The 22724-nt window shown below is 42.2% G+C and overlaps 1 protein-coding gene across 8 annotated transcripts in view; it reads right to left on the bottom strand.

Annotated features, from left to right (window-relative positions):
* The window catches only part of TEAD1 (TEA domain transcription factor 1), a 269495-nt gene extending 266550 nt beyond the window's left edge, over nucleotides 1-2945 (bottom strand). For 2 of the 8 annotated variants that reach the window (XM_013969596.2, XM_018059569.1), the window contains exon 1: nucleotides 1787-2289. The gene's annotated coding sequence lies outside the window, so the exon portion shown is untranslated. Of the gene's footprint in view, nucleotides 1-1786; nucleotides 2290-2539 lie in introns of those variants that run through there. The other 6 variants (XM_018059571.1, XM_018059573.1, XM_018059570.1 and 3 more) reach the window with 4 other exon arrangements.

The raw sequence follows: 22724 nt of genomic DNA, 5'->3' as shown, positions 1-22724 counted from the left end.
CAGTCTGACTCAAATTAAGATAGCATGTCCTCTCTCTTTAAATTAAATTTCATTAAGTATATGCCATGGTGAGTCCTGGTTTATGTTTTGGGAAAAGAAGCAAAAAAAAAAAAAAAAAAGAAAATTCTCCAATAATCTCTCTCAGGCATGTTCCCTGAATAGAGTCCTATTTGTTACTTCATAAAAGATCACAAAAAGGAGGAATCGACACAAAAATTCCTTCCTTTAATAGTTTTTTACTCTTAAGTGTCAAGGCAAAGTGTCACACTGGTTTTATTTCAAACTTGTGAAGAGAAAGAGGGAGAAAGAAAGGAAAGGTAGTCTGATATTCTCCTAAAACTGTGAACTAAATAGTACCTAATCATTAAAGTAAAAATAAAATGGTCTACATTGGCACTTTTATACCATCGACAAGAACCAGTAATGGATACAGCTTATCAGCTCATTATTTTACACCAACAACAAAAGAATTATAAACTTGATCCAAAACCTGAAACCTGAGAGTCCAACACAGAGTTGCACATACAAAGAAACACTAAACAAAAATATCTGTGACCATTTATGGAAATAGTGAAATTAGAGAAAAAAAAAAAATCAGCCTTTCCCCTAAAAGACAATCAACAATTCAAAACCTCACTGTTGACAAAGGTTCAACTAATACATTTCTTTTCAGAGCGACTTTGTAATTAGTTCTACTATTTCCTTCTAAAAAGGAAAGGTTCTTACCAAAGTTGGATCTAAGTCTGGCCCTTACAAGCATTCAAATGTGCTTGGTGCTCATAGTTTCTGCTGTTTACAGAAGGGCACAAGCCCAGCAGTGCAAGGATGAAGCACTGGGCAAAGCCTGACGTCTGTTCCTCAACCACCTCACAGTACCCTGGCAAAGAAGCCCCCGTGCATAAGACACCAATCAAGATTCACTGCAAGGTGCAGAGAACCGAGCCCACCCCCTGATCTGAATTTGCAGTGGGATCACATCTTCCTGAAAGGGATCTGTCTATTCAGGTAACCACCTGCAGGCACCCAGCACACGGCAAGCCATCAGACCACCTAAAACTTCCAGAAACAATCAAGGGAAAGGGTGGGGAGGAAGAAACATGTGGGTTGATTGTCCTGAAGAACTAGACAGTGTTCTACTCATTGTACTATCTGTAACATTTTTTAAATACATATATATATATATTTAAAACTCTTTTAAAAGCTGATAGGTCTTACAGACCTTTCTGTTCCAAGACCTGGGCTTCCTCCAAGGCACTGTTATTAAAACTCGGCCTTTTTACATGACCGGCTCCTGGAACATCATCTGTCTCTAACTTTTCAGGGCTTAGTGAAGTCAATTTTCATTTCTGCAAATCACAGGCAGCCACTTGCTTCTGAGAAGTTAACACGCCTCCTGAGAAATGCTAATGGCTGGTATTTCATTGTTTCATAAATATTTTTATACAGTGACAGCATTCAATTTTAAATAAATCTTTAAAAACAATTAAAAAGCAAAGAAAATTAGGATCTGGATTTTATTCTCGTGGGAGAAAAAGAAGGAAGGTGTGAAGCCCTCCATTGTCTTCAACTCATTTAAAACGTTGCTCCGGTTTAAAAAAAAAAAACACATTAAAAGAAAAAAAAAAAGGAAACTCACAGAAGTTGAACTTTCTTTAAAGCGGGCCTGTGGACTTTAGAACAAAACAAATGTTGCTGCTACGAACAAAGAGAAGAAATGCACTGATTTTCTCCCCTCTGGGGATCATTTCTCTTCCAATAAACAAACAAATCCCCCAGTATTTCCTACCGAAGGGAAGTTTTCCAGGGAGAGTCTCCTCCAGGATTTGGTGGTAACTGCGACTCAGTCTTTTTTGGACACAATGTTTCTGCTGACTCCTGAAAATTTTCCACTTGAATGTGCAATGAAGCGGCGGCGGCGGCAGCAACAGTCCTGGAGAAGCGGCAAAGGCGACCGTGCCTCCTTTCATCTTTGAGAAGAAGGAGCGAAACCTCCGCCAGCAGCACAAGTCGGCGCAGCCCCCGGGCCGGCCTCGGGGGACCCCGGCGCCTGGGGCGGCAGGGGAGGCGCGGCGGGGGGGATTGGGCCGGCTTCGGGCTCCCAGGCGGCGCCGGCGGCTCTCCCCGCCCGCGCTCGCTCCGAACTTCTGACTTCTCCCAGAAAAACGTGGAAACTGCCCGAGGGTGTGTGCGTGTGCGCGCCGACAGGCGGACGGGCGCAAGAGGGGGGCGCGGGGGGCGCGGCGCGGCCGGCCCGGCGCCTGCAAGGCCGCCTGTTGCCGCGCGGGCTCCGCTGCGCGCGGCCCAACTTGGCGTCCCGGCAACTCCCGCGGCAGCGCCCGGCCGCTCACCTTGAAGGAGCGCGGGGAGGCGGGCGCGGGGGCCCGGCCCCGGCCCTCCGCGTGCCCGCTCCTCTGCCCGCCCGCCGCACACAAAGCAGACTCCGAAGAGAAAGAGCGGCCGGGGCCGGACGGGGCCGGCCCCCGCCCCCGGCGCCCCGCGCGCCCACCGCACCCAGCATCAGCCCCGCGCGCCAACTTACCTCGGCGAAGGGAGCCGCCGCAGCGCCTGGCGAGTCCGAGGCAAACTTCGGCGCCGCTTCCCCCGCCTTCAGCTCGGAGCCCAGCTCCCTCCCTGATTCCCGATCCCGGGGCTGGGCCACCCCACCCCTGCCTAGCACCGCTCCTGCCCCGGGGCCGGCTGGACGAACTGGGCTGCTGCCCGCGGCTCCGGGCAAAGGTGGACGGGGTGGGGGGGATTCACTGCATGGCCTGTCCCCGGACGCGGCCGCCCCGAGCCCGGGCCCCGCCGCGCGGACTGGCCCGCAGGGTGGAAGCGAGTCTGCAAAGTGCTTGATGGGCGCCCGCGGCGGGCGGCGGGGCCGCGGCGGCGGCTGCAGAGGCTCGGCTCGGCTCGGGCGGCGCGGCACGGCGCGAGCGATGCTAAGAATGTTCGGAATGAGGACAGGAATGAAATGAACGCCAGGACCGAACTCGCTCCGGAGGGGTGGGGCCTCGGTGACGTCATGCGGCCTGCCGCCCGGGGCCGGGGGCGGGGCCTGCCGCCGCCGGTGACGTCATGGGGATTCGGGGCGGGCCCGGCTGGGCAGCCTAGCCGTTGGGGCGCGGGCGGGCTCCCTCCCGAGGGGAGGCGGGGCGGAGTCTCGCGCCCACGGGGGAGCGGGGCGCGCGCGGGAGCCGCCCTGCCCCTTCCCGGCGCGGGCTCCGGGCTTTGTCCCGAGCTGGGCGGGGCGGACCAGGGCGGGGAGGGCGCCTCTGAGGTGGCTGCGCCGCGCGGAGAGCTCTGGAATCCTGGGTTCCCTCCTCCGGGCGCGCGCCGCGCCGGCCCTGCCTCAGTTTCCCTATTCCCGGGCGCGGAAGCTCGCGCGACCGCCTGGAGCGCTCCTGGACTCGCGGAAGTCTGCAAGTGCGGGCAAGAGAAGTTTCTGTTCTGAAAATTCACGTCGTTGTTCTCAAGCGCGGTGGACGCCTTCTCGGGGCCGGATTCCCAGCCTGCCATGACTTCCCCTCTTTTCCACTTTACAAAAGTTCAGGGCTCTCATTCAAATCGAAGTCAGACCTACTGTTGGGAAGGGAAACCTTTAGCATAGCAAAGAAAAGAGAACTGCGGAGTTTGTAATAATCCTGCCCTGCTAACACAGTCTCCTCCGAGTCGCTCAAGAAATCGAGTTCACTCATCCCTGCGAGTTGTACTTTTCGAAAGCAATGGGTCAGGTAAAAACTCCCTAAATTTTTAAAGGCTACCTGCGGCAGTTTCACGTCACTCTTTTTGTGTTTTTTGTTTTTTGGGGTTTTTTTTTTTTGCGGGGGGGCGGGGTAAACTTCATTTACACATAGAATAACTTTAACCCTACCTTTCGAAGTACTGACGCTAAAGTGACATAGCAGACGCCGTGGGTAAATCAGAAAACACCTGGATAAAGCTGACCTACTGTGGCAGAACTGTCCCTAAAGTTTGGGGGTAATTGGTAACCGACAGTTTCGCTTAGATCAAAGTAGCAAAGCCATCTTGTCCTGTTGATTTCTTTCCTTGGGGCACTTTGCTGTCCTTTTTAGTTGGGGCCACCAGCATACATAATGCCGCCTATTTTGTGCCCTCCAGGAGGCCCCCTAAATATGGGGAACTGAGAGAAGCGGAATGTGACTGGAGACAGCACATTTTCTACAAAGCATAGCTTCTACTAGCGCGTTTTTACTTGAAATTTTTGTTCAGAGAATTGAATGCAGTTGTAAAAAATAACAGTATAGAGAAAACCTTTGTTCACTTTGCCCATTTCTCTCACCAATAGTAATGTCTTAACTGTAATATCACAATGGGGATATTGACGTTGATACAATCCACCGCATCTTATATACATTTCCCTTCTTGTATTCATTTGTGTGTGCCACAGTCGGGATATTGAGATTGATACAGTCCACCGCATCTTATACACGTTTCCCATTTTACTTGTACTCATTTTTGTGTGCCTGTATTTAGTTCAATACAATTTTCTGTGGTGGCTACGTATCCACCACAGTCAAGTACTGATTCATTTTAACTCTCTCCATGCAATAGCGCAGTGATAAAATGAGGCTCTCAGTAATGACTAGCCACCATAACACACTGGTTTTTGGACATTTGTTAGGAAAACATAAAATTAATTTGGCATTACAGCTGTACAGGGCATATCTGTCTCCAAATACCATCTTTTTAAATAGAGAGTCTAACAGCAGTTCCAGATAATAGGGTTTCAAAATCACTATTTGTTAGCCCAGTACACCTGGGTGCCTTTCCGACATTAGCGGCCGTCTCACAGTCCTCACTGAATTCAGGAAAAAAATCCTTTGCCTGTGATTCAATGGTCTTCATGACCAGTATTTTCTCCAACTTCTCCCATCTACATGCATATTTTTAAGATTCTCCTCAAAAACCTTTTCTTCCAGGTAGACTACTCACATAAATATGTCCTCCCTAGCACCCTCAAAACTCCTTGCTCAAACACACTACTTGTTTTCTAGTGAAAGTGAAAGTCACTCATTCATGTCTGACTCTTTGAGACCGCATGGAATAGTCCATGGAATTCTCCAGGCCACAATATTGGAGTGGGTAGCCTTTCCCTTCTCCAGGAGATCTTCCCAACCCAGGGATCGAACCAGGGTCTCCTGCATTGCAGATTCTTTACCAGCTGAGCTACCAAGGAAGCTGTATTCTGTTACTTACCTACATATTGGGGTGCCCCGTTTCTGAGCCATTAGAAAGTGGACTGGGTCTCATTCAGCTAACTGTACACTGCCCGGGACTCCACATAAATGGGAGTAACTTTCGTAGTCTCTCCACCATAACCTCCACACAGTCTTACTCTCCTCATCCACCCATGGGTCAGTGAAGAGGAGCTAACAATCAAAGGCCCAAGAACTGTTCACCCCCAGCATCTGAGGACAGGAAAAGTAGCTGCCACCTGCTGAAATGACAGGAACTGTACTACTAGTTAGCCCATGGGATTTTGCATTTACCATTTCCCTTCATCCTCATGGCACCTGTACAAGGTAGCAGTCTTTAGCTTTATACAGGGGAGGAAGTGAGCTCTAGGGAGATAATATGACTTGCCTATGGTCCCATAGTCAGAAAAGAGTAGAACCAGGTCCTGAATTTCTTGCCTATGTTCATAACTACTCTACTGCCCACAAAACTGAAATGGATATATAAGGTGTGCTGTAGAATTCTAGATACTGATCTAAGTACTTCTCATATATTACTTCATTTAATCCCCACAGTCACTCTATGAGCAAACTGAGAATCAAAGTGGTAAAACAGTTTGGTCAAGATCATACTGCTAGAAAGTACAGAGTGAGGATTCAAACACAGACAGTTCAGTTCCAGATATCGTGTTCTTGCTGCTGCTGCTGCTGCTAAGTCACTTCAGTCGTGTCCGACTATGTGCGACCCCATAGACGGCAGCCCACCGGGCTCCGCCGCCCCTGGGATTCTCCAGGCAAGAACACTGGAGCGGGTTGCCATTTCCTTCTCCAATGGATGAAAGTGAAACGTGAAAGTGAAGTCGCTCAATCGTGTCTGACTCTTCGCAACCCCATGGACGGCAGCCCACCAGGCTCCTCTGTCCATGGGATTTGCCAGGCAAGAGTACTGGAGTGGTTAACTTTCCACTAAAGGTCCCAAACTCAGTAATATACCAAACAGGAAAGATTGAGGTCTGCAGGAGTTAACTACTCTGAAATGTAACAATTATATGTAACACCTATGATAAAAGAGAGTTTGTTACCTTCATGTTTTAACAAGAAAGAACCTAATTTGTAACATTTAAGAGAAACAGTGACCCACTTAATGGTAACAAGTCAAGCTGAGATAGAAACTGAGTCTACCTGAAACTAAAAAGGAGAACCAGTGGTTAGAATTTACCATGAGGAAGCACTTGGCTCAGAAAGATATTGCTTTGAAAGATAAAGATGTCTAATTAATAATAATGATACAGTTTATCTTGTTTCTAAGAAGATAATCCCTTTTTCTTATAGGAGTGAAAAAATTGGTACAACCAGGTTGGAAAAGTTTGGTATTAGCTAGTGGAATTGAAGCTATGCATACTTTGTGAGCCAGAAGTTCCTCTTAGTAATACAGCCAAGAGAGACTCAGGTATGCGTGCACGAGGACACATGTACAAGAATGTTTGTTGGGGCATTTTTGTAGTAACCCCAAGCAAGAAACAACCCAAATGTCCACTAATAATAGAAAGAATAAATGAATTTTGATATAATCATACAGTGGAATACTGTACAGGGCTGAAAATGAGTAAAGTACAGTTACATACAACAACAGGGATAAAGGCTAAAAATACCATATTGAGTAAAAGAAGCATAAAATTTTAAAAATCCATGTTGTGTTTATATAAAGTTTAAAACTAAGCAAAATTTAACAGCATTGTTTAGGGATATATAATTACATGCAAAACTAGAAAGAAGGGGAGGAGAACTAGATAGAAGAACATGAAGTAATTACCAGTAAATCTGGTTTCATGATTTATTGGTAATCATGATAACCATCATTAGTGATTATCATGAATGATAGGATGTTCTGGCAAAGAGGGGACACATGGGAAAGGTTTTATAGGTTACATGGATGTTTATAATAACAATTAGGTTATATATTTGTTTTAAGCATTCTTTTCTACATACCTGGTATATTTCACAATTTGTTTCATGTTTCATTGAGAAATAATTGGCATACGTCACTGTATAAGGAATACAGCATAATATTTATATATATTGTGAAATGATTACCACAATAGGTTCAACTAACATCCATCTTCTCATATAGGTACAATAAAAAGAAAGGAAATGTTTTTCTCCTTTTGATGAGAACTCAGAATTTTCTCTTAACAACTTTTCTTTAAATCATATAGTAGTGTTAGTTATGGTCATCATGCTATATATTGCATGCCTACTACTTATTTCTCTTATAACTGAAAGTCTGTACCATTTGACTATCTTCCTTCAGTTTCCTCCACCTCTGGTAACCACAAGTCTGATCTTTATCTATGGCTTTTTGCTATTGAGTTTGTTTGTGTTGTTTAAGGTTCTACATATAAGTGAAATCACATAGTATTTCTCTTTATCTGACTTCATTCATTTAGCATAACTCCTTCAAGATTCATCCACGCTGTCACAAATGATAGAATTTCCACATTTTTATGGCTGAATAATATTCCTGTGTGTGTGTATCACAACTTCTTTATCCGTTCATCCACTGATGAACTCAGGTGGTTTCCGTATCTTGGCTATTATAAATAATGCAGTTAGTAACATGGGAGTGCACACATCTTTTTGAGTTAATGTCTTCGTTTCCCTGGGATATACTCCCGGAAGTGAAATTACTGGATCATATTGTAGTTCTATATTTTTTGAGGGTCTTTTGTACCGTTGTCTGTACTGTTTGTACTAATTTACAATCCACCAACAGTGAACAAAGGTTCCTTACTCTCCACATCATTCTCAGTATTTATTTTCTCTTGTCTTTTCATAGTGCCCATTCTAACAGACATAAATGATATCTCATTGTGGTTTTAATTTGCATTTAAATGATGCTAAAGCTGAAACTCCAGTACTTTGGCCACCTCATGTGAAGAGTTGACTCATTGGAAAAGACTCTGATGCTGGGAGGGATTGGGGGCAGGAGGAGAAGGAGATGACCCAGGATGAGATGGCTGGATGGCATCACGACTCGATGGCCGTGAGTGTGAGTGAACTCTGGGAGTTGGTGATGGGCAGGCCTGGCGTGCTGTGATTCATGGGGTCGCAAAGAGTCGGACACGACTGAGCGACTGCACTGAACTGAACTAATGACTAGTGACATTGAGGATTTACCTGTTGGCTTTTCATATATCTTCCTTGGAAAAACGTCCATTCAGATCCTTTGCCAATTTTGTAATTGGGTTATTTGTTGGGTTGTTGTTTTTGGTTTTGTTTTTTTGCTATTGAGTTGTGTGAATTCTCATAATTTTAAATATTAACCCCTTATCAGACAAATGATTTGCAAATCTTTTTTCCCAATCCCTGTGTTGTCTTCTTTGTCGATGGCTTCTTTTGTTGTGTAGAAAATTTTATTTGATGTAATCCCACTTGTTTGTTTTTAATTTGGTTCCTTGTGCTTCAGGTGTCGCATCTAAAAAGTCAATACCAGGACTGGTGTGGAGGACCTCTCTTCCTATGTTTTATTCTAGGAGTTTCATGGCTTCAGAGCTTACACTTAAGATTTTAATCTATTTTGAATTAATTTTCCTGGGTGGCATAAGTTATGGGTTCAGTTTTATTCCTTTGCATGTGAATATCTGAGTATCCCAAAACCATTATTGAAAAGACTGTCTTTTCTCCATTGAGTATTCTTGGCACGCTTAGCAAATATTATTCTTGACTTTGTTTCTGGGCTCTTAGGTCTGTTCCATTGGTCTATATGTCTGTTTTTATGACAGTCCCGTATGGTTTTGAAGCCTTTAACTGTAGTATATACTTTGGAGTCAGGAAAGGTGTTGCCTCGTGCTTAATTGTTTCTCAGGATTTCTTTGTCTATTTGGAGTCTCTTGTGGTTTCTGCTTCATTGACTATGCCAAAGCCTTTGACTGTGTGGATCACAGTAAACTGTGGAAAATTCTGAAAGAGATGGGAATACCAGACCACCTGACCTGCCTCTTGAGAAATCTGTGTGCAGGTAATCTAACAGCAAGCAACTGTTAGAACTGGACATGGAACAACAGACTGGTTTCAAATAGGGAAAGGAGTACGTCAAGGCTGTATATTGTCACCGTGTTTATTTAACTTATATGTAGAGTACATCATGAGAAATGCTGGGCTGGAAGAAGCACAAGCTGGAATCAAGATTGCCGGGAGAAATATCAATAACCTCAGATATGCAGATGACACCACCCTTATGGCAGAAAGTGAAGAAGAACTAAAGAGCCTCTTGATGAAAGTGAAAGAGGAGAGTGGAAAAGTTGACTTAAAGCTCAACATTCAGAAAACTAAGATCATGGCATCCAGTCCCATCAGTTCAGTTCAGTCACTCAGTCATGTCCAGCTCTTTGCTACCCATGAATCGCAGCATGCCAGGCCTCCCTGTCCATCACCAACTCCCAGAGTCTACCCAAACCCATGTCCATTGAGTCAGTAATGCCATCCAGCCATCTCATCCTCTGTCGTCCCCTTCTCCTCCTGCCCCCAATCCTTCCCAGCATTAGGGTCTTTTCCAAAAAGTTAACTTTTTGCATCAGGTGGCCAAACTATTGGAGTTTCAGCTTCAATATCAGTCCTTCCAATGAACACCCAGGACTGATCTCCTTTAGGATAGACTGGTTGGATCTTCTTGCAGTCCGAGGGACTCTCAAGTCTTCTCCAACACCACAGTTCAAAAGCATCAATTCTTTGGTACTCAGCTTTCTTTATCGTCCAACTCTCACATCCATACATGACTACTTTCACATAACAGTGGAAATAGTGTCAGATTTTATTTTGGGGGGCTCCAAAATCACTGCAGATGGTGATTGCAGCCATGAAATTAAAAGACGCCTACTTCTTGAAAGAAAAGTTATGACCAACCTACATAGCATGTTAAAAAGCAGAGACATTGCTTTGCCAACAAAGGTCCATCTAGTCAAGGTTATGGTTTTTCCAGTAGTCATGTATGGATGTGAGAGTTGGACTGTAAAGAATGCTGAGCACTGAAGAATTGATGCTTTTGAACTGTGGTGTTGGAGAAGACTCTTGAGAGTCCCTCGGACTGCAAGGAGATCAGTCCTCAGTGTTCTTTGGAAGGAATGATACTAAAGCTGAAACTCCAGTACTTTGGCCACCTCATGCAAAGAGTTGACTCATTGGAAAAGACCCTGATGCTGGGAAAGATTGAAGGCGAAAGGAGAAGGGGACAACAGAGGATGAGATGGTTGGATGTTATCACTGACTCAGTGGACAAGAGTCTGAGTAAATTCCAGGAGTTGGTGATGGACAGGCAGGCCTGGCATGCCACAGTCCATGGTGTCACAAAGAGTCGGACACGACTGAGTGACTGAACTGAACTGAACTGTGGTTTCGTATGAATTTTAGGAGTGATCATTCTACTTCTGTTAAAACAAAACTGACATTAGCATATTGGTAGGAATTGCATTATAGGTGGCTTATGGTAGTATTATTAACATGTAAACAAAATTTATTTTTCCAAACCACCACTACCACAACACAATATACCATTCCATTTACTAGTGTCTTCTTTGCTTTCTTTGTACTTTTCAGAGTAAAGATCTTTTACTTCCTTGGTTAAGTTTATTCATAAATATTTAATTATTTTTAATGCTATTATAAATAGGATCAATTTCTTCTTCAGAAAAATTTTTGTCATTATATATAAACTTACTTATTACTGTATATTAATTTTGTATTCTACAACTTTACTAAGTTTATTGATTATATCTCATAGCTTTTTGGTTGAATCTTTAGGATATTCTGTAGATAAAATCATGTTATTTACAAATAGAGACAATTTTCTTTCTTCTTTTCCAATTCTATTGCAGATTCTTTTTCTTGCCTAATTGCTCTAGCTAAGACTTCTATTCATTTTTTGAATAGTAGTGGTGAGAGTGGGAAGCCTTGTCTTTTTCTTGTTCTTAGAGGAAAAATTTTCAGTCTTTAACCTTTGAAAATGATATTAGCTATGGGCTTGTCATATATACCCTTTATTACTTTGAGATATGTTCTTTCTGTGCCTACCTTGTTAAGAGTGTTTATCATAGATGGTTGTTTAAATTTGTCAAATGCTTCTTCTGAACCTGTTCAGATGATCATATAATTATTTTATTCTATTAATGTGATGGATCACATTGATTGATTTGCCTATGTTGAACCATTCTTGCATCCCAGGGTTGAATCCCATTTGATTGTGGTGTACGATCCTTTTAATGTGCTGCCGAATTCAGTTTGCTGGTATTTTATTGAAAATTTTTGTATCAATGTTCACCAGGGGTATTGGCCTGTAGTTTTCTTTTTTTTACAATGTCCTTTTCTGGTTTTGATATCAGGATAATACCTCTTGGTCTATGCATATCTTTAAGGCAAAAATGAGTCTCTTACAGGCAGCATATTGTTGAATCTTGTTTCTTTTTATACACTTATCCATTCTATATCTTTTAGTTGAAGAATTTAATCTGTTTATATTTAAAGTAATTATTGATAAAGGCTCACTATTACCATTTTGTTCATTGTTTTCTGGCTGTTTTGTAGACCTGTTATTCCTTGTTTCTTATCCTGCTTTTAGGGGTGGGGGGGGCGGCAGTAGATGTCTGTATGTATCAGCATGCTTTGCTTTCTTTATTCTGTTCTCTTGTGTAATTACCACAGGATTTCCCCTTGTGGTTACCATGAGATTTATATGAAATTTTTTTTAATTTATTGATTGATTTGGCTACATTGGGTCTTCATTACACTTGGGATATTTGTGGCAGTGTGTGGTCTTAGTTGTCCTGTGGCTGTGGGATCTTAGTTTCCCCACCAGGGACTGAACCCAAGTCCCCTGCATTGCAAGGCAGATTCTTAACCACTGGACCACCAGGGAAGTCCCTAAAATATCTTAAATGTCTGACACTCTATTTTAAACTGATAGCAACTTAGCTTCAGCAGAATTTGTAAACTTTTACACATTGTAGGTTATTGTGTTACACTTTACATTTTTTTAAATATTGTATGACTAATAACAGATTATTGCAGTTATGGCTATTTTTACTTAAAAAATTTTTTAACTAGAATTGTAAGTGAATTATGCACCACTATGGCCAAATTGTGGAATCCAACTATGATTATATATTTACCATTACCAGTGAGTTTTACACTATGTTTTTATGTTTTTATGATATTAATTAGTATTCTTTTACTTCCACTCAAAGAACTCTGTAACATATCTTGTGAGGCAGGTCTGATGGTAATGAACATCTTCAACTTTTGTTTGTTTGGGCAAGTCTGCATCCCTCCTTTGTTTCTGAAGGAAATCTTCACTGAGTATAAAATCCTTGTTTGACAGTTATTTTTCTTCAGTGTATGAAATATGTCATCCCATTTTCTCTTGGCCTGAAAAGTTTTTGAGAACTCTACTAACAGTCTTATAGGGGTTACTTTCATATCACTTTTCCTTCTTCTCTTTCTGCTCTTAAAATCCTTTCTTTTGACAGTTTAATTATAATACGTCTCATTATAGCCTTATTTGAATTCAACCTACTTGGAGTCCTTTGGGCCGCATGGATCTGGATGTCCATTTCTCTCCCTAGATTCAGGGAGTTTTCAGCCATTATATCTTTATCTGTCCCTTTTTATTCTGGAATTCTCACAATGTAAATATTGTTTCTTCTCTTTGCACCCCATAATTCCCAAAGAATTTCTTCACTCTTTTTTCAGTCTTTTTGTCTTTTTGCCCCTTTTACTGAACGATTTCTAATGCCCCATCTTCCAAGTCACTGATTCTTTCTTCTATGTGGTTGAATCTATTTTGAAACTCTTTTGAATTCTTCAGTTTAGTTTTTGTATTTTTCAATGCTAGGATTTCTGTTTGGTGGTTTAATTTTTGTTTTTGTTATTTGATGGTTGCAGTTTTTGGGGGGGAACTTCTTCTTTTGTTCATGCATTAGTTTCCTGATTTCATTTAGTTGTCTTTTTGTGTTTTCTTATAATTCACTAAACTTCCTTTAAAGAATTATACTGAATTCTTTGTGTGACAGTTAATAGATAAGTATTTCTTTAGGGTCAGTTTTTAGAGCTTAATAAATTTTCCATTGGTGGTGTCATATTTACCTGATTTTCGTGATCCTTGATTCTTTATGTTGGTATCTGTGTATTTGCATAATGGGGTTCCTCTTCCAGACTTTACATATGTGACTTGACAGAAGCAGTTCATCAGTCAACTTAGTTAGGTTTCTGGGAATGTCTGCAAGTAATATACTGGGGCAGGTGAGGCCAGCTATTATGGTCTATTTGGGGGCAAGGCAACTGATCAAGCTCTGAGGACATGGATGGAAGGCATATGCCACTGGCTGAGAACAGCTGGATAGAACTGCTGGCATAGTTTCCTACTCAAGTGAAGCTCTAGAATGGGGTCTGCAGTTGCCTGGATTCTCTGCTCAGGTTTACTAGGTGGTCAGGTCTGGGTACTATATTCAATAGCAAGGGGACTATGAGTTAGCTTCTGCGCCCTAGGAGGGCAGCAGAACCAGGACCCTAGCCTGTACAGTTTGCTGTTTGGGGACCCGCATCAAGCCAGAATGTGCACTAGATTCCCTGGTTGGATAGGGCTACCATTTTATGCTGCAAATGAGGGAAGCCATAGGCTCTGTTCTCTGCTCAAGTGCCACTGTGTGTAGTACTATTGAAGGATACATGTTTCCCATGTACTGTGGTTAGATTCCCTGGTCAGACAGGTTGAAGGCTGTATTCTGCAATGAGAAGGGCTACAAATTAGATTTCCTGCCCAAGGGTAATGGCAGAAGCAGCCCTAAAGCTAGTGAAGTTCTATGTTTGTTGTCTTAACTCAAGCTAACCTATACCCCAAGTTCCCTGACTGAATAGGGTCACTGGCTGTGTTCTGCAAACTTCAACTCTGTCAACCAGCCTCTCAATTCAAGTGCTCCTGGGCTACAGAACTCACAGGAATTTTGACCAGCCCTTGTGGTCAAATGAAGCTGGGAGGCACTCTTTATAGTGGGTGGGGCTATGTAACAACCTCGTTTCCTGCGCAGGAATGAGGGGACCTGCTCTACGTAACTCTCAATTTCCCAAACAGGGTCTTATGTTGTATATATGTGTGTGCTTAGTCACTCAGTCATGTCCAACTCTTTGTGACCCCATGGATTGTAGTATACCAGGCTCCTCTGTCCATGGGGATTCTTCAGGCAAGAGTACTGGAGAGGGTTGCCATGCCCTCCTCCAGGGGATCTTCCCAATCCAGGGATTGAACCCAGGTCTCCTGCATTGCAGGTGGATTCTTTACCAGCTGAACCACCCGGGAAGCCCTTTATACATAGCAGTAGATATAATGGTCATCTGAATTAAATTCACCCATACCAGTCCATTTTAGTTCACTCATTCCTAAAATCTTGATGTTCACTCTTTTCGTCTCCTGTTTGACCATTTCCAATTTATTTTGATTCCAGGTTCTTGTGCAGCATTGTTCTTTACAGCATTGGACTTTACTTTCACCACCAGACATATCCACAACTGGGTGTTTTTTCTGCTTTGGCTCAGCCTCTTCATTCCTTCCGGAGCTACCATCATGGTGTGACCATTTACCTAGAGCCAGATATCTTGGAGTCTAAGTCAAGTGGGCCTTAAGAAGCAGCACTATGAACAGCAGTAGTGGAGGTAATAGAATTCCAGCTGAGCTATTTCAAATCCTAAAAGATGATGCTGTCAAAGTGCTGTACTCATTATGCCAGCAAATATGGAAGACTCAGCAGTGGCCACAGGACTGGAAAAGGTTGGTTTTCATTCCAGTTCCAAAGAAGGACAATGCCAGAGAATGTTCAAACTACTGCACAATTGCACTCATTTCACATACTAGCCAAGTAATGCTCAAAATTCTCCAAGCCAGGCTTTAGCAGTACATGAATCAAGAACTTCCATATGTTCAAGCTGGATTTAGAAAAGGCAGAGGAACAAGAGATCAAATTACCAACATCCCTTGGGTCATAGAAAAAGCAAGAGAAGTCCAGAAAAACTTCTTATTCACTGACTACCCTGAAGCCTTTGACTTTGTGGATCACAACAAACTGTGGAAAATTTTTAAAGAGATGGGAATACCAGACCACCTTACCTTCCTCCTGCAAAACCTGTATGCAGGTCAAGAAGCAACAGTTAGAACCAGACATGGAACAATGGACTGGTTCAAATTGGGAAAGGAATATGTCAAGGCTGTATATTGTCACTCTGCTTATTTAACCTATATGCAGAGTATGTCATGAAAAATGCTGGGTTGAATGAAGCACAAGCTGGAATCAAGATTGCCAGGAGAAATATCAATAACCTCAGATGTGCAGATGACACCATCCTAACGGCAGAAAGTGAAGAGTAACTAAAGAGTCTCTTGATGAAGGTGAAAGAGGAGAGTGAAAAAGCTGGCTTAAAAGTCAACATTCAAAAAACGAGGATCATGGCATCTGGTCTCATCACTTTGTGGCAAATAGATGGGGAAGCAATGGAAACAGTGACAAGTTTTATTTTGGGCTCCAAAATCACTGCAGATGGTGACTGCAGCCATGAAATTAAAAGACGCTTGCTCTTTGAAAGAAAAACTAGACAGCATATTAAAAAGCAGAGACATTACTTTGCCAACAAAGTTCTGTCTAGTCAAAGCTAAGGTTTTTCTTGTAGTCATGTATGGATGTGAGAGTTGGACCATAAAGAAAGCTGAACGCCAAAGAATTGATACTTTTGAGCTCTGGTATTGGAGATGACTCCTGAGAATCTCTTGGACTGCAGGGAGATCAAACCAGTCAATCCTAAAGGAAATCAATCCTGAATATTCATTGGAAGGACTGATGCTGAAGCTGAAACTCGAACAATTTGGACATCTGATGAGAAGAGCCGAATCATTAGTAAAGACCCTGATGCTGGGAAAGATTGAAGGCAGCAGGAAAAGGGGATGGCAGAGGATGAGATGGTTGGATGACATCACTGACTCAATGGACATGAGTTTGAGCAAGCTCCAGGAGATGGTTAAGAACAGGGAAGCCTGACATTTTACAATCCATGGGGTCACAAAGAGTCGGACATGACTGACCGACTGAACAACAACGATACAGTTTTATTCTATAAAATTCTCTGAGTGACAACAACATTCGGGTATCTCAAAAGTATGTCAGACAACCTGTCCAAAATTATGATTTTCCACTATGAATATGGCCTTTGTCAGATGTTTCTCATCTCTGGGAAAAGCACCAGAAGTCTAGATGATGGGCTTAATACATCCCTACCTGCTAAATATCTTTCAGTAGTGTTCTGCTACCTTTAGGAAAAGTCATTCTAAGACCTCGCATGATCCAATATCTCCCTCCCTTTTCAGGCATCTTGACTGTTCCCTCCCAACTGTGTGTCCCTAGCACACTGGAAAACTTTTATTTGTAGTTCCTCACATTTATTACTTGTCCAAAGGGTCTCTTTTTGTGTTAGTACAGCTCTTTGGAGTATTTTTCCTTCCTCTTTGTCTAATTCATTCTTCTCCCCCTGTTGTTAGCGTAAATGTTATTTCATAAAGTGGGTCTTTCAAAATCCTCCAGACTTTCTCACGTGGTTTCCTATTGTATTGTTATCTAATGCTAGGTAACGAATCATTCTAAAAGTTAATGTCTTAAAACAATGATAATATCTTTCATAGTTTCTATGGGTCAAGTATTTGGAAATGGCTTGCTCAGTGGTTCTGTCTTACAGTCTGTTGTGAAATTATAGTCAGAGGTCAGCTGGGGATGCAGTTATCTGAAGGTCTGACTGGGATTGGAGTTTTCACTTTAAGACTCTTTGCTTATATAAGTGCCAAGTTGGTGTTGGCTCTTGGCAAGAGAACTCACTCTCTCTATACATGTACTTCTCCAAGTTTCTTGGACTTCCTCACAAGATGGTGACTTTTGAGTTCAAAGGTAAGCGCTGAGAAAGAGATGGAGAGAGAGGGAGGGTTGTTGGGTGGGGTGGGGTGGGGTGGAGAGAGAACTCCCGCAGACAAAAAAAGCTGTATTCTTTTATGAGTAACCTTGGAAGCCACAGAGTATCACTTCTACCATGCTCTATTTATTAGAAGTGAGTCACTATGATTGGCCCACATCCAGTGGGGGTGGGGAGGTGGGGGTTGGCCAGATCAGATTCTATTGTTTAGTGGGGGAATGTCAAAAAATCTGCAGGCATATTTTAAAAATCACTTCACCTACACCATCCCTTCCTGGCCTTGCCACAGTCTGTATATATACTTCTGTGACTCTGATTAATGCCTATCTTCCCACACTAAAATAAACCAGTGGAATAAGCTAGTGGGACAAGAATCATATCTACTTTGCTTGCCATCTGATTCCTAGTACCTAGCACACTACCTGGCAATTAGTGTGGAATAAATATGAATATGTTGTTGATTACATGTAACACCTGCAAAACCCCTTTTAAGTAGGTATCATTCTTTCCATTTTATAGATATGGAATAAAAATGGTTGGATAACTTCTTCAAGTACCAAGGTTTGACTCCAGATCCCTTTGATGCTAAGCCAGAGTTATTTTTAGGACTCCAGAATTTCTCCTTTTGCCTTAAAAGAGGTTCAGAAGTTACTCAGGTCTGAGTGGAATTGTCTCCCATGTTTCTGTATTTTCTCATCACGAAGCATTGGGATAACTAATTTGGCTTCCCAGGTGTAAGGATTTAAGGACAGACTGCCCTTAAAGTACACAGAATCTAGTCATGCATTAAAAAATGATTCTCCAAAGTAATTGATCCTTTTGAGTTTACTTATCATGAAAAAAAGAAAATGTGGAGTTTCTGAAACTATAGACCGACTCTTGGGAGAGTCACCCAGAGTAGTCACTGGAAGAACTGCTGCTGCTACTGCTGCTAAGTCGCTTCAGTCGTGTCCGACTCTGTGTGACCCCATAGATGGCAGCCCACCAGGCTCCTCCGTCCATGGGATTTTCCAGGCAAGAGTACTGGAGTGGGGTGCCATTGCCTTCTCTGACTGGAAGAACTAGTGGCTCTCAATACCAAATTCTTCTATCTGATGCCATTCATTCCTCCACTCCTGTGCAAGGTCTTATCTCCTTCTTTGCTATGAAGAAAGGAGCTACTCATTAGCTGCTCTGTCTAATAGGATGGCCATCAGTTATTTGTGGTGTTTTAAATTAATTGAAATTAAATAAAATTTTAAAATCAGTTCCTCACTTGCACTAGCTACCTTGCAAGTACTCAAAAGTCACACATAGTTATTGACAACCATGTTGAAAAGTGCAAATTATCGGCCATTTGTATTATCACAAAAAGTTCTACTGAACAGTGCTGCCAGAGAACCCAGATGATCCTAGCCCAGAGAATTCAAGGGCCATGGAAGAAAAAGAAACCAAGGACTAAATTACCATGCCAAGGAGAGCTCTAGCTCACGGGAGGAAAATGGTCCCAAATCACGGGTCTCTGGGTATGGGTTTGCCTCTGCAGGTCTGTGGTCTGTCACCAAGCTTTCTGTCTCTTCTCCATCTATCCTCCAAGCCATCTCTGTAAATAATCCCCAGCACTCTCCAGACCAGAGCGCTCCTCACCTGCTGCCCTGGACCCACTGAGCCTAGGCCTATCCTAGGCAGATACTCTGACAAAACAACATGTCTTTACCCTTCTCTCTGCTTCAGACCATTCCATCTCTGTACTTAGGCCAGTCTCTGCTCCTTCTATCTCAGAGTATGTAGTTTCTCTCTTTCTTAGGTGGAGCTCCTCCATCCACTTCTCCATCAAGAGATGTGTTATGGATTCTCTGCCCTTCACCTTACTTGGGAACATGCTTTACTAATTATTCTCTTTTTCCTCATCATCTTCATCTTTTCCTCCCCACCAAGTATGGAGCTTACCCAGCGTTGTTAACCTTAATGGACCCTTATGCCACTGTCCCATCTTCACCTTTTTTCACCTACCAGTTGGCCCTGGGGAGCTGTCTACACCTTCATTTCCTACCTAGAGCCTAGCTTTCATCTAACTCAGTTGTTTCCTATTTAATAAAATGTGTTCAGGATATGACATGCAGGGTTCCCCCCCCCATCAGTCCTTGGCCTATTTTTCTCTCTGTCACCTTTTAGGCACACTCATCTCTTCACCATCCGCAGGTGTCTAAAACATTCCTGTCCTGCAGCTTTGTTAATGCTGCATCTCTTGCCAGAAATACTTGCTCTGTGTTTATCTCTTCATCATCGGAAGCGGAGCCCAAGTCCCTCCTTCTCAATGAACTCTTTCTGATAATAGAAGACCAAGTGCTTCACTGACTCCCACCACTGAGCACAGAACTGCCTGGTGCTACAGTGTATTGTCATATGTATATTTATCTTCTCTCCCTAGTTGAATTTCAGTGTGCATTCTGGCAAGAAATTAGCATTCACATCTTTGCATTCCCAAGAGTTTTGAGATGCAGAGCCTTGTGCATAGTGGATATTCAAATATTGGTTGGTTGACTCATATACTGACATATTCTATCATCACTTCCAAAGGGGCCAGTGGTAAACCACGAAGTACTATTTTAAATAAACCTTCTGAAAAGAATATTATGAAGTGGAGGCTGACAACTATTAGCTGTGTAAATGCCCTGATGATGAAGGTGGTGCATTAAAAATAGTACACCTCTATTGTGCTAAGTGAAATATGTTAGAGGAGGACAAATACTGTGTGATATCACTTATAGATGGAATCTAAAAAATACAATCAACCAGTGAATAGGACAAAAAAAGAAATAGGCTCATAGATATAGGGAACAAACTAGTGGTTACCAGTGGGGAGAGTGAAGAGGAGCAGAGCAAGATTGGGGAAGGGGATAAGAGGTACAGATTATTATGTATAAAATAAGCTACAAGGATATATTGTATGACACAGGAACTATAGCCAATATTTTATAATAATAACTATAAATGGAGTATAAACTTTAAAATTATATAAAAAACAAAAGTTAATCCATTAAAAAGTTAGGCATGAGAGAGCCAAAATAAAATTTCAGATTAAAGGAGTATATGTGAATATGTATGTTTGCGCAGAAAAGGACCGGAAAGCTACATGCCAAAATATTAATACTATATATTATAGGTGATTGTTTTCTTTTTTGGTATTTTCTGTGTTCTTCAAGTTTAAAGCACTGTGACTCTTAAAAAGATGGTGTGCCAAAAAAAGTGTCTGAGGTAAAGAATTGCAGCATAACATTTCTTGATTATGTGTATTTTAAGTAGTTTGAATCATTTCTCTGCATTGAAAGATGTGTGTGTTTTTCTTTCATCAATCTCAAATATTCAGAAAAGATGAGTGAAAGCTACCAACATGATGCCCCATCACCCCCAAATCTTCAGTGTATCTTTCTTCCAAACAAGATCATTCCCATACATAACCTTATACAGTCATCTAAATTAGGAAATAAACACTGACCCATACATAAGCCTCAAGTCACATTCAAGTTTTCTCAATTATCTAACTGTGCTTTATAGTAAAGGAAAATGTCCCATGTGAGTTTGATTGTCATGTCTCTTTAGGCTCCATTAACATGAGTTACTTCCCCAGCATTTTCTTAACTTTCATGATTGCAATGGTTTTGAGGACTATAGGTCAGCTGTTTTGTCCATTAATGTGAGTTTGTTTGTAGTCAGACTTCAAAATGGCTCCAAAGATTCTTATCTCCTTGTATTCATGGCCTGTGGAGTCCCCTCCCGCATTGTACCTGGGGTGACCTGTGCGACCAGGAGAATACTACAGAAGTGAGAGTATGTACCTAGAGGCCACATGGTAAAAGATGTTGCAACCTTTGCCTCAGATTGCTTGAATTTCCTCTTGGATTGCTTATTCAGGGGAAAGACAGTCATTGCATTGTGAGGGCACTCCAACAGTCCTGTGGAGAAGCCCACGTGGAGGTCAACTAAAAGAACCAATCAGCCAGAAAAAAGAACGTTTCCATATTTGTAACTCCCTTCTCCAACAGTGAGAATACTGGCTCCTATTTTTCTTAATATATGGTTGTATTAATTACCGATTGTAACCAATTTCTCTTCACCACTTCCTGCCTTCCTTCCCCTGACAGGGATGCTCCCTTTACGCTCCTCAGGTTCCTGTACTTCACACTGGGGCCATCCTAGTCCAGGAATATGGTGAATTAGATATCCCATATGACTCTTTGTATCAGTTCTCAAATTTGGAAAACTCAGCAGTAGCCACAGTACTGGAAAAGGTCAGTTTTCATTCCAGTCCCAAAAAAGGGCAATGCCAAAGAATGTTCAAACAACTGCACAATAGCTCTTGTTTCACATTCTAGCAAGGTAATGATCAAAATCCTTCAAGCTAGGCTTCAGCACTATGTGAATTGAGAATTCCAGATGTACAAGCTGGGTTTAGAAAAGCCAGTGGAATCAGAGATCAAATTGCCAGCATTCTTTGGATTATGGAGAAAGCACAGGAGTTCCAAAAAAACATCTGCTTCATTGACTCTGCTAAAACCTTTGACTGTATGGATGACAACAAATTGTAGAAAACTAGTAAAGAGATGGGAATACCAGACCATCTCACCTGTCTCCTGAGTGACCTGTATGCAAGTCAAGAAGCAATGGATAAAACCTTACATGGAACAACTGACTGGTTCAAAATTGGGAAAAGAGTACTACAAGGGTGTATATTGTCACCCTGCTTATTTAACTTATATGCAGAGTACATCATGTGAAATGCCAAGCTGCATGACTCACAAACTGGAATCAAGTTTTCCAGGAGAAATACCACCAACCTCAGATATGCAGATGAAACCACTCAAATGGCAGAAAGTGAGGAGAAACTAAAGAGCATCTTGATGCGGGTGAAAGAGGAGAGTGAAAAAAACTGGCTGGAAACTCAACGTTTAAAAAAAACTAAGATCACGGCAACTGGTCCCATCACTTCATGGCAAATAGAAAGGGGAAAATTGGAAGCAGTGACAGATCTTAATTTCTAGGGCACTAAAATTACTGCAGATTGTGACTGCAGTCACGAAATTAAAAGACACTTGCTCCTTAGAAGAAAAGTTACGCCAAACCTAGACAGCATATTAAAAAGCAGAGGCATTATTTTTCCAGCAAAGGTCCCTCTAGTCAAAGCTATGGTTTTTCTAGTAGTCATGTATGGGTGTGAGAATTGGATCATAAAGAAGGCTGAGCACTGAAGAATGGATGCTTTCAAATTGTGGTGCTGGAGTAGACTCTTGAGAGTCCCTTGAACAACAGGGAGATCAAACCAGTCAATCCTAAAGGAAATCAACCCTGAATATTCATTGAAAGGTCTGATGCTAAAGCTGAAGCTTCAGTACTTTGACCACCTGATGCTAAGAACCAACTCATTGGAAAAGATCCTGATGCTGGGAAAGATTGAGGGCAGGAGGAGAAGAGGGCGACAGAGAATGAGATGGTTAGATAGCATCACTGACTAAATAGACATGAATTTGAGCAAAGTCCGGGAATTAGTGGAGGACAGAGGAG

The sequence above is a fragment of the Capra hircus genome, chromosome 15, assembly GCF_001704415.2.
Source record: "Capra hircus breed San Clemente chromosome 15, ASM170441v1, whole genome shotgun sequence".
Taxonomy (NCBI): Eukaryota; Metazoa; Chordata; class Mammalia; order Artiodactyla; family Bovidae; genus Capra; species Capra hircus.
Note: the sequence above shows the minus strand (reverse complement) of the source record. Positions and strands in the feature narration are given on the sequence as shown.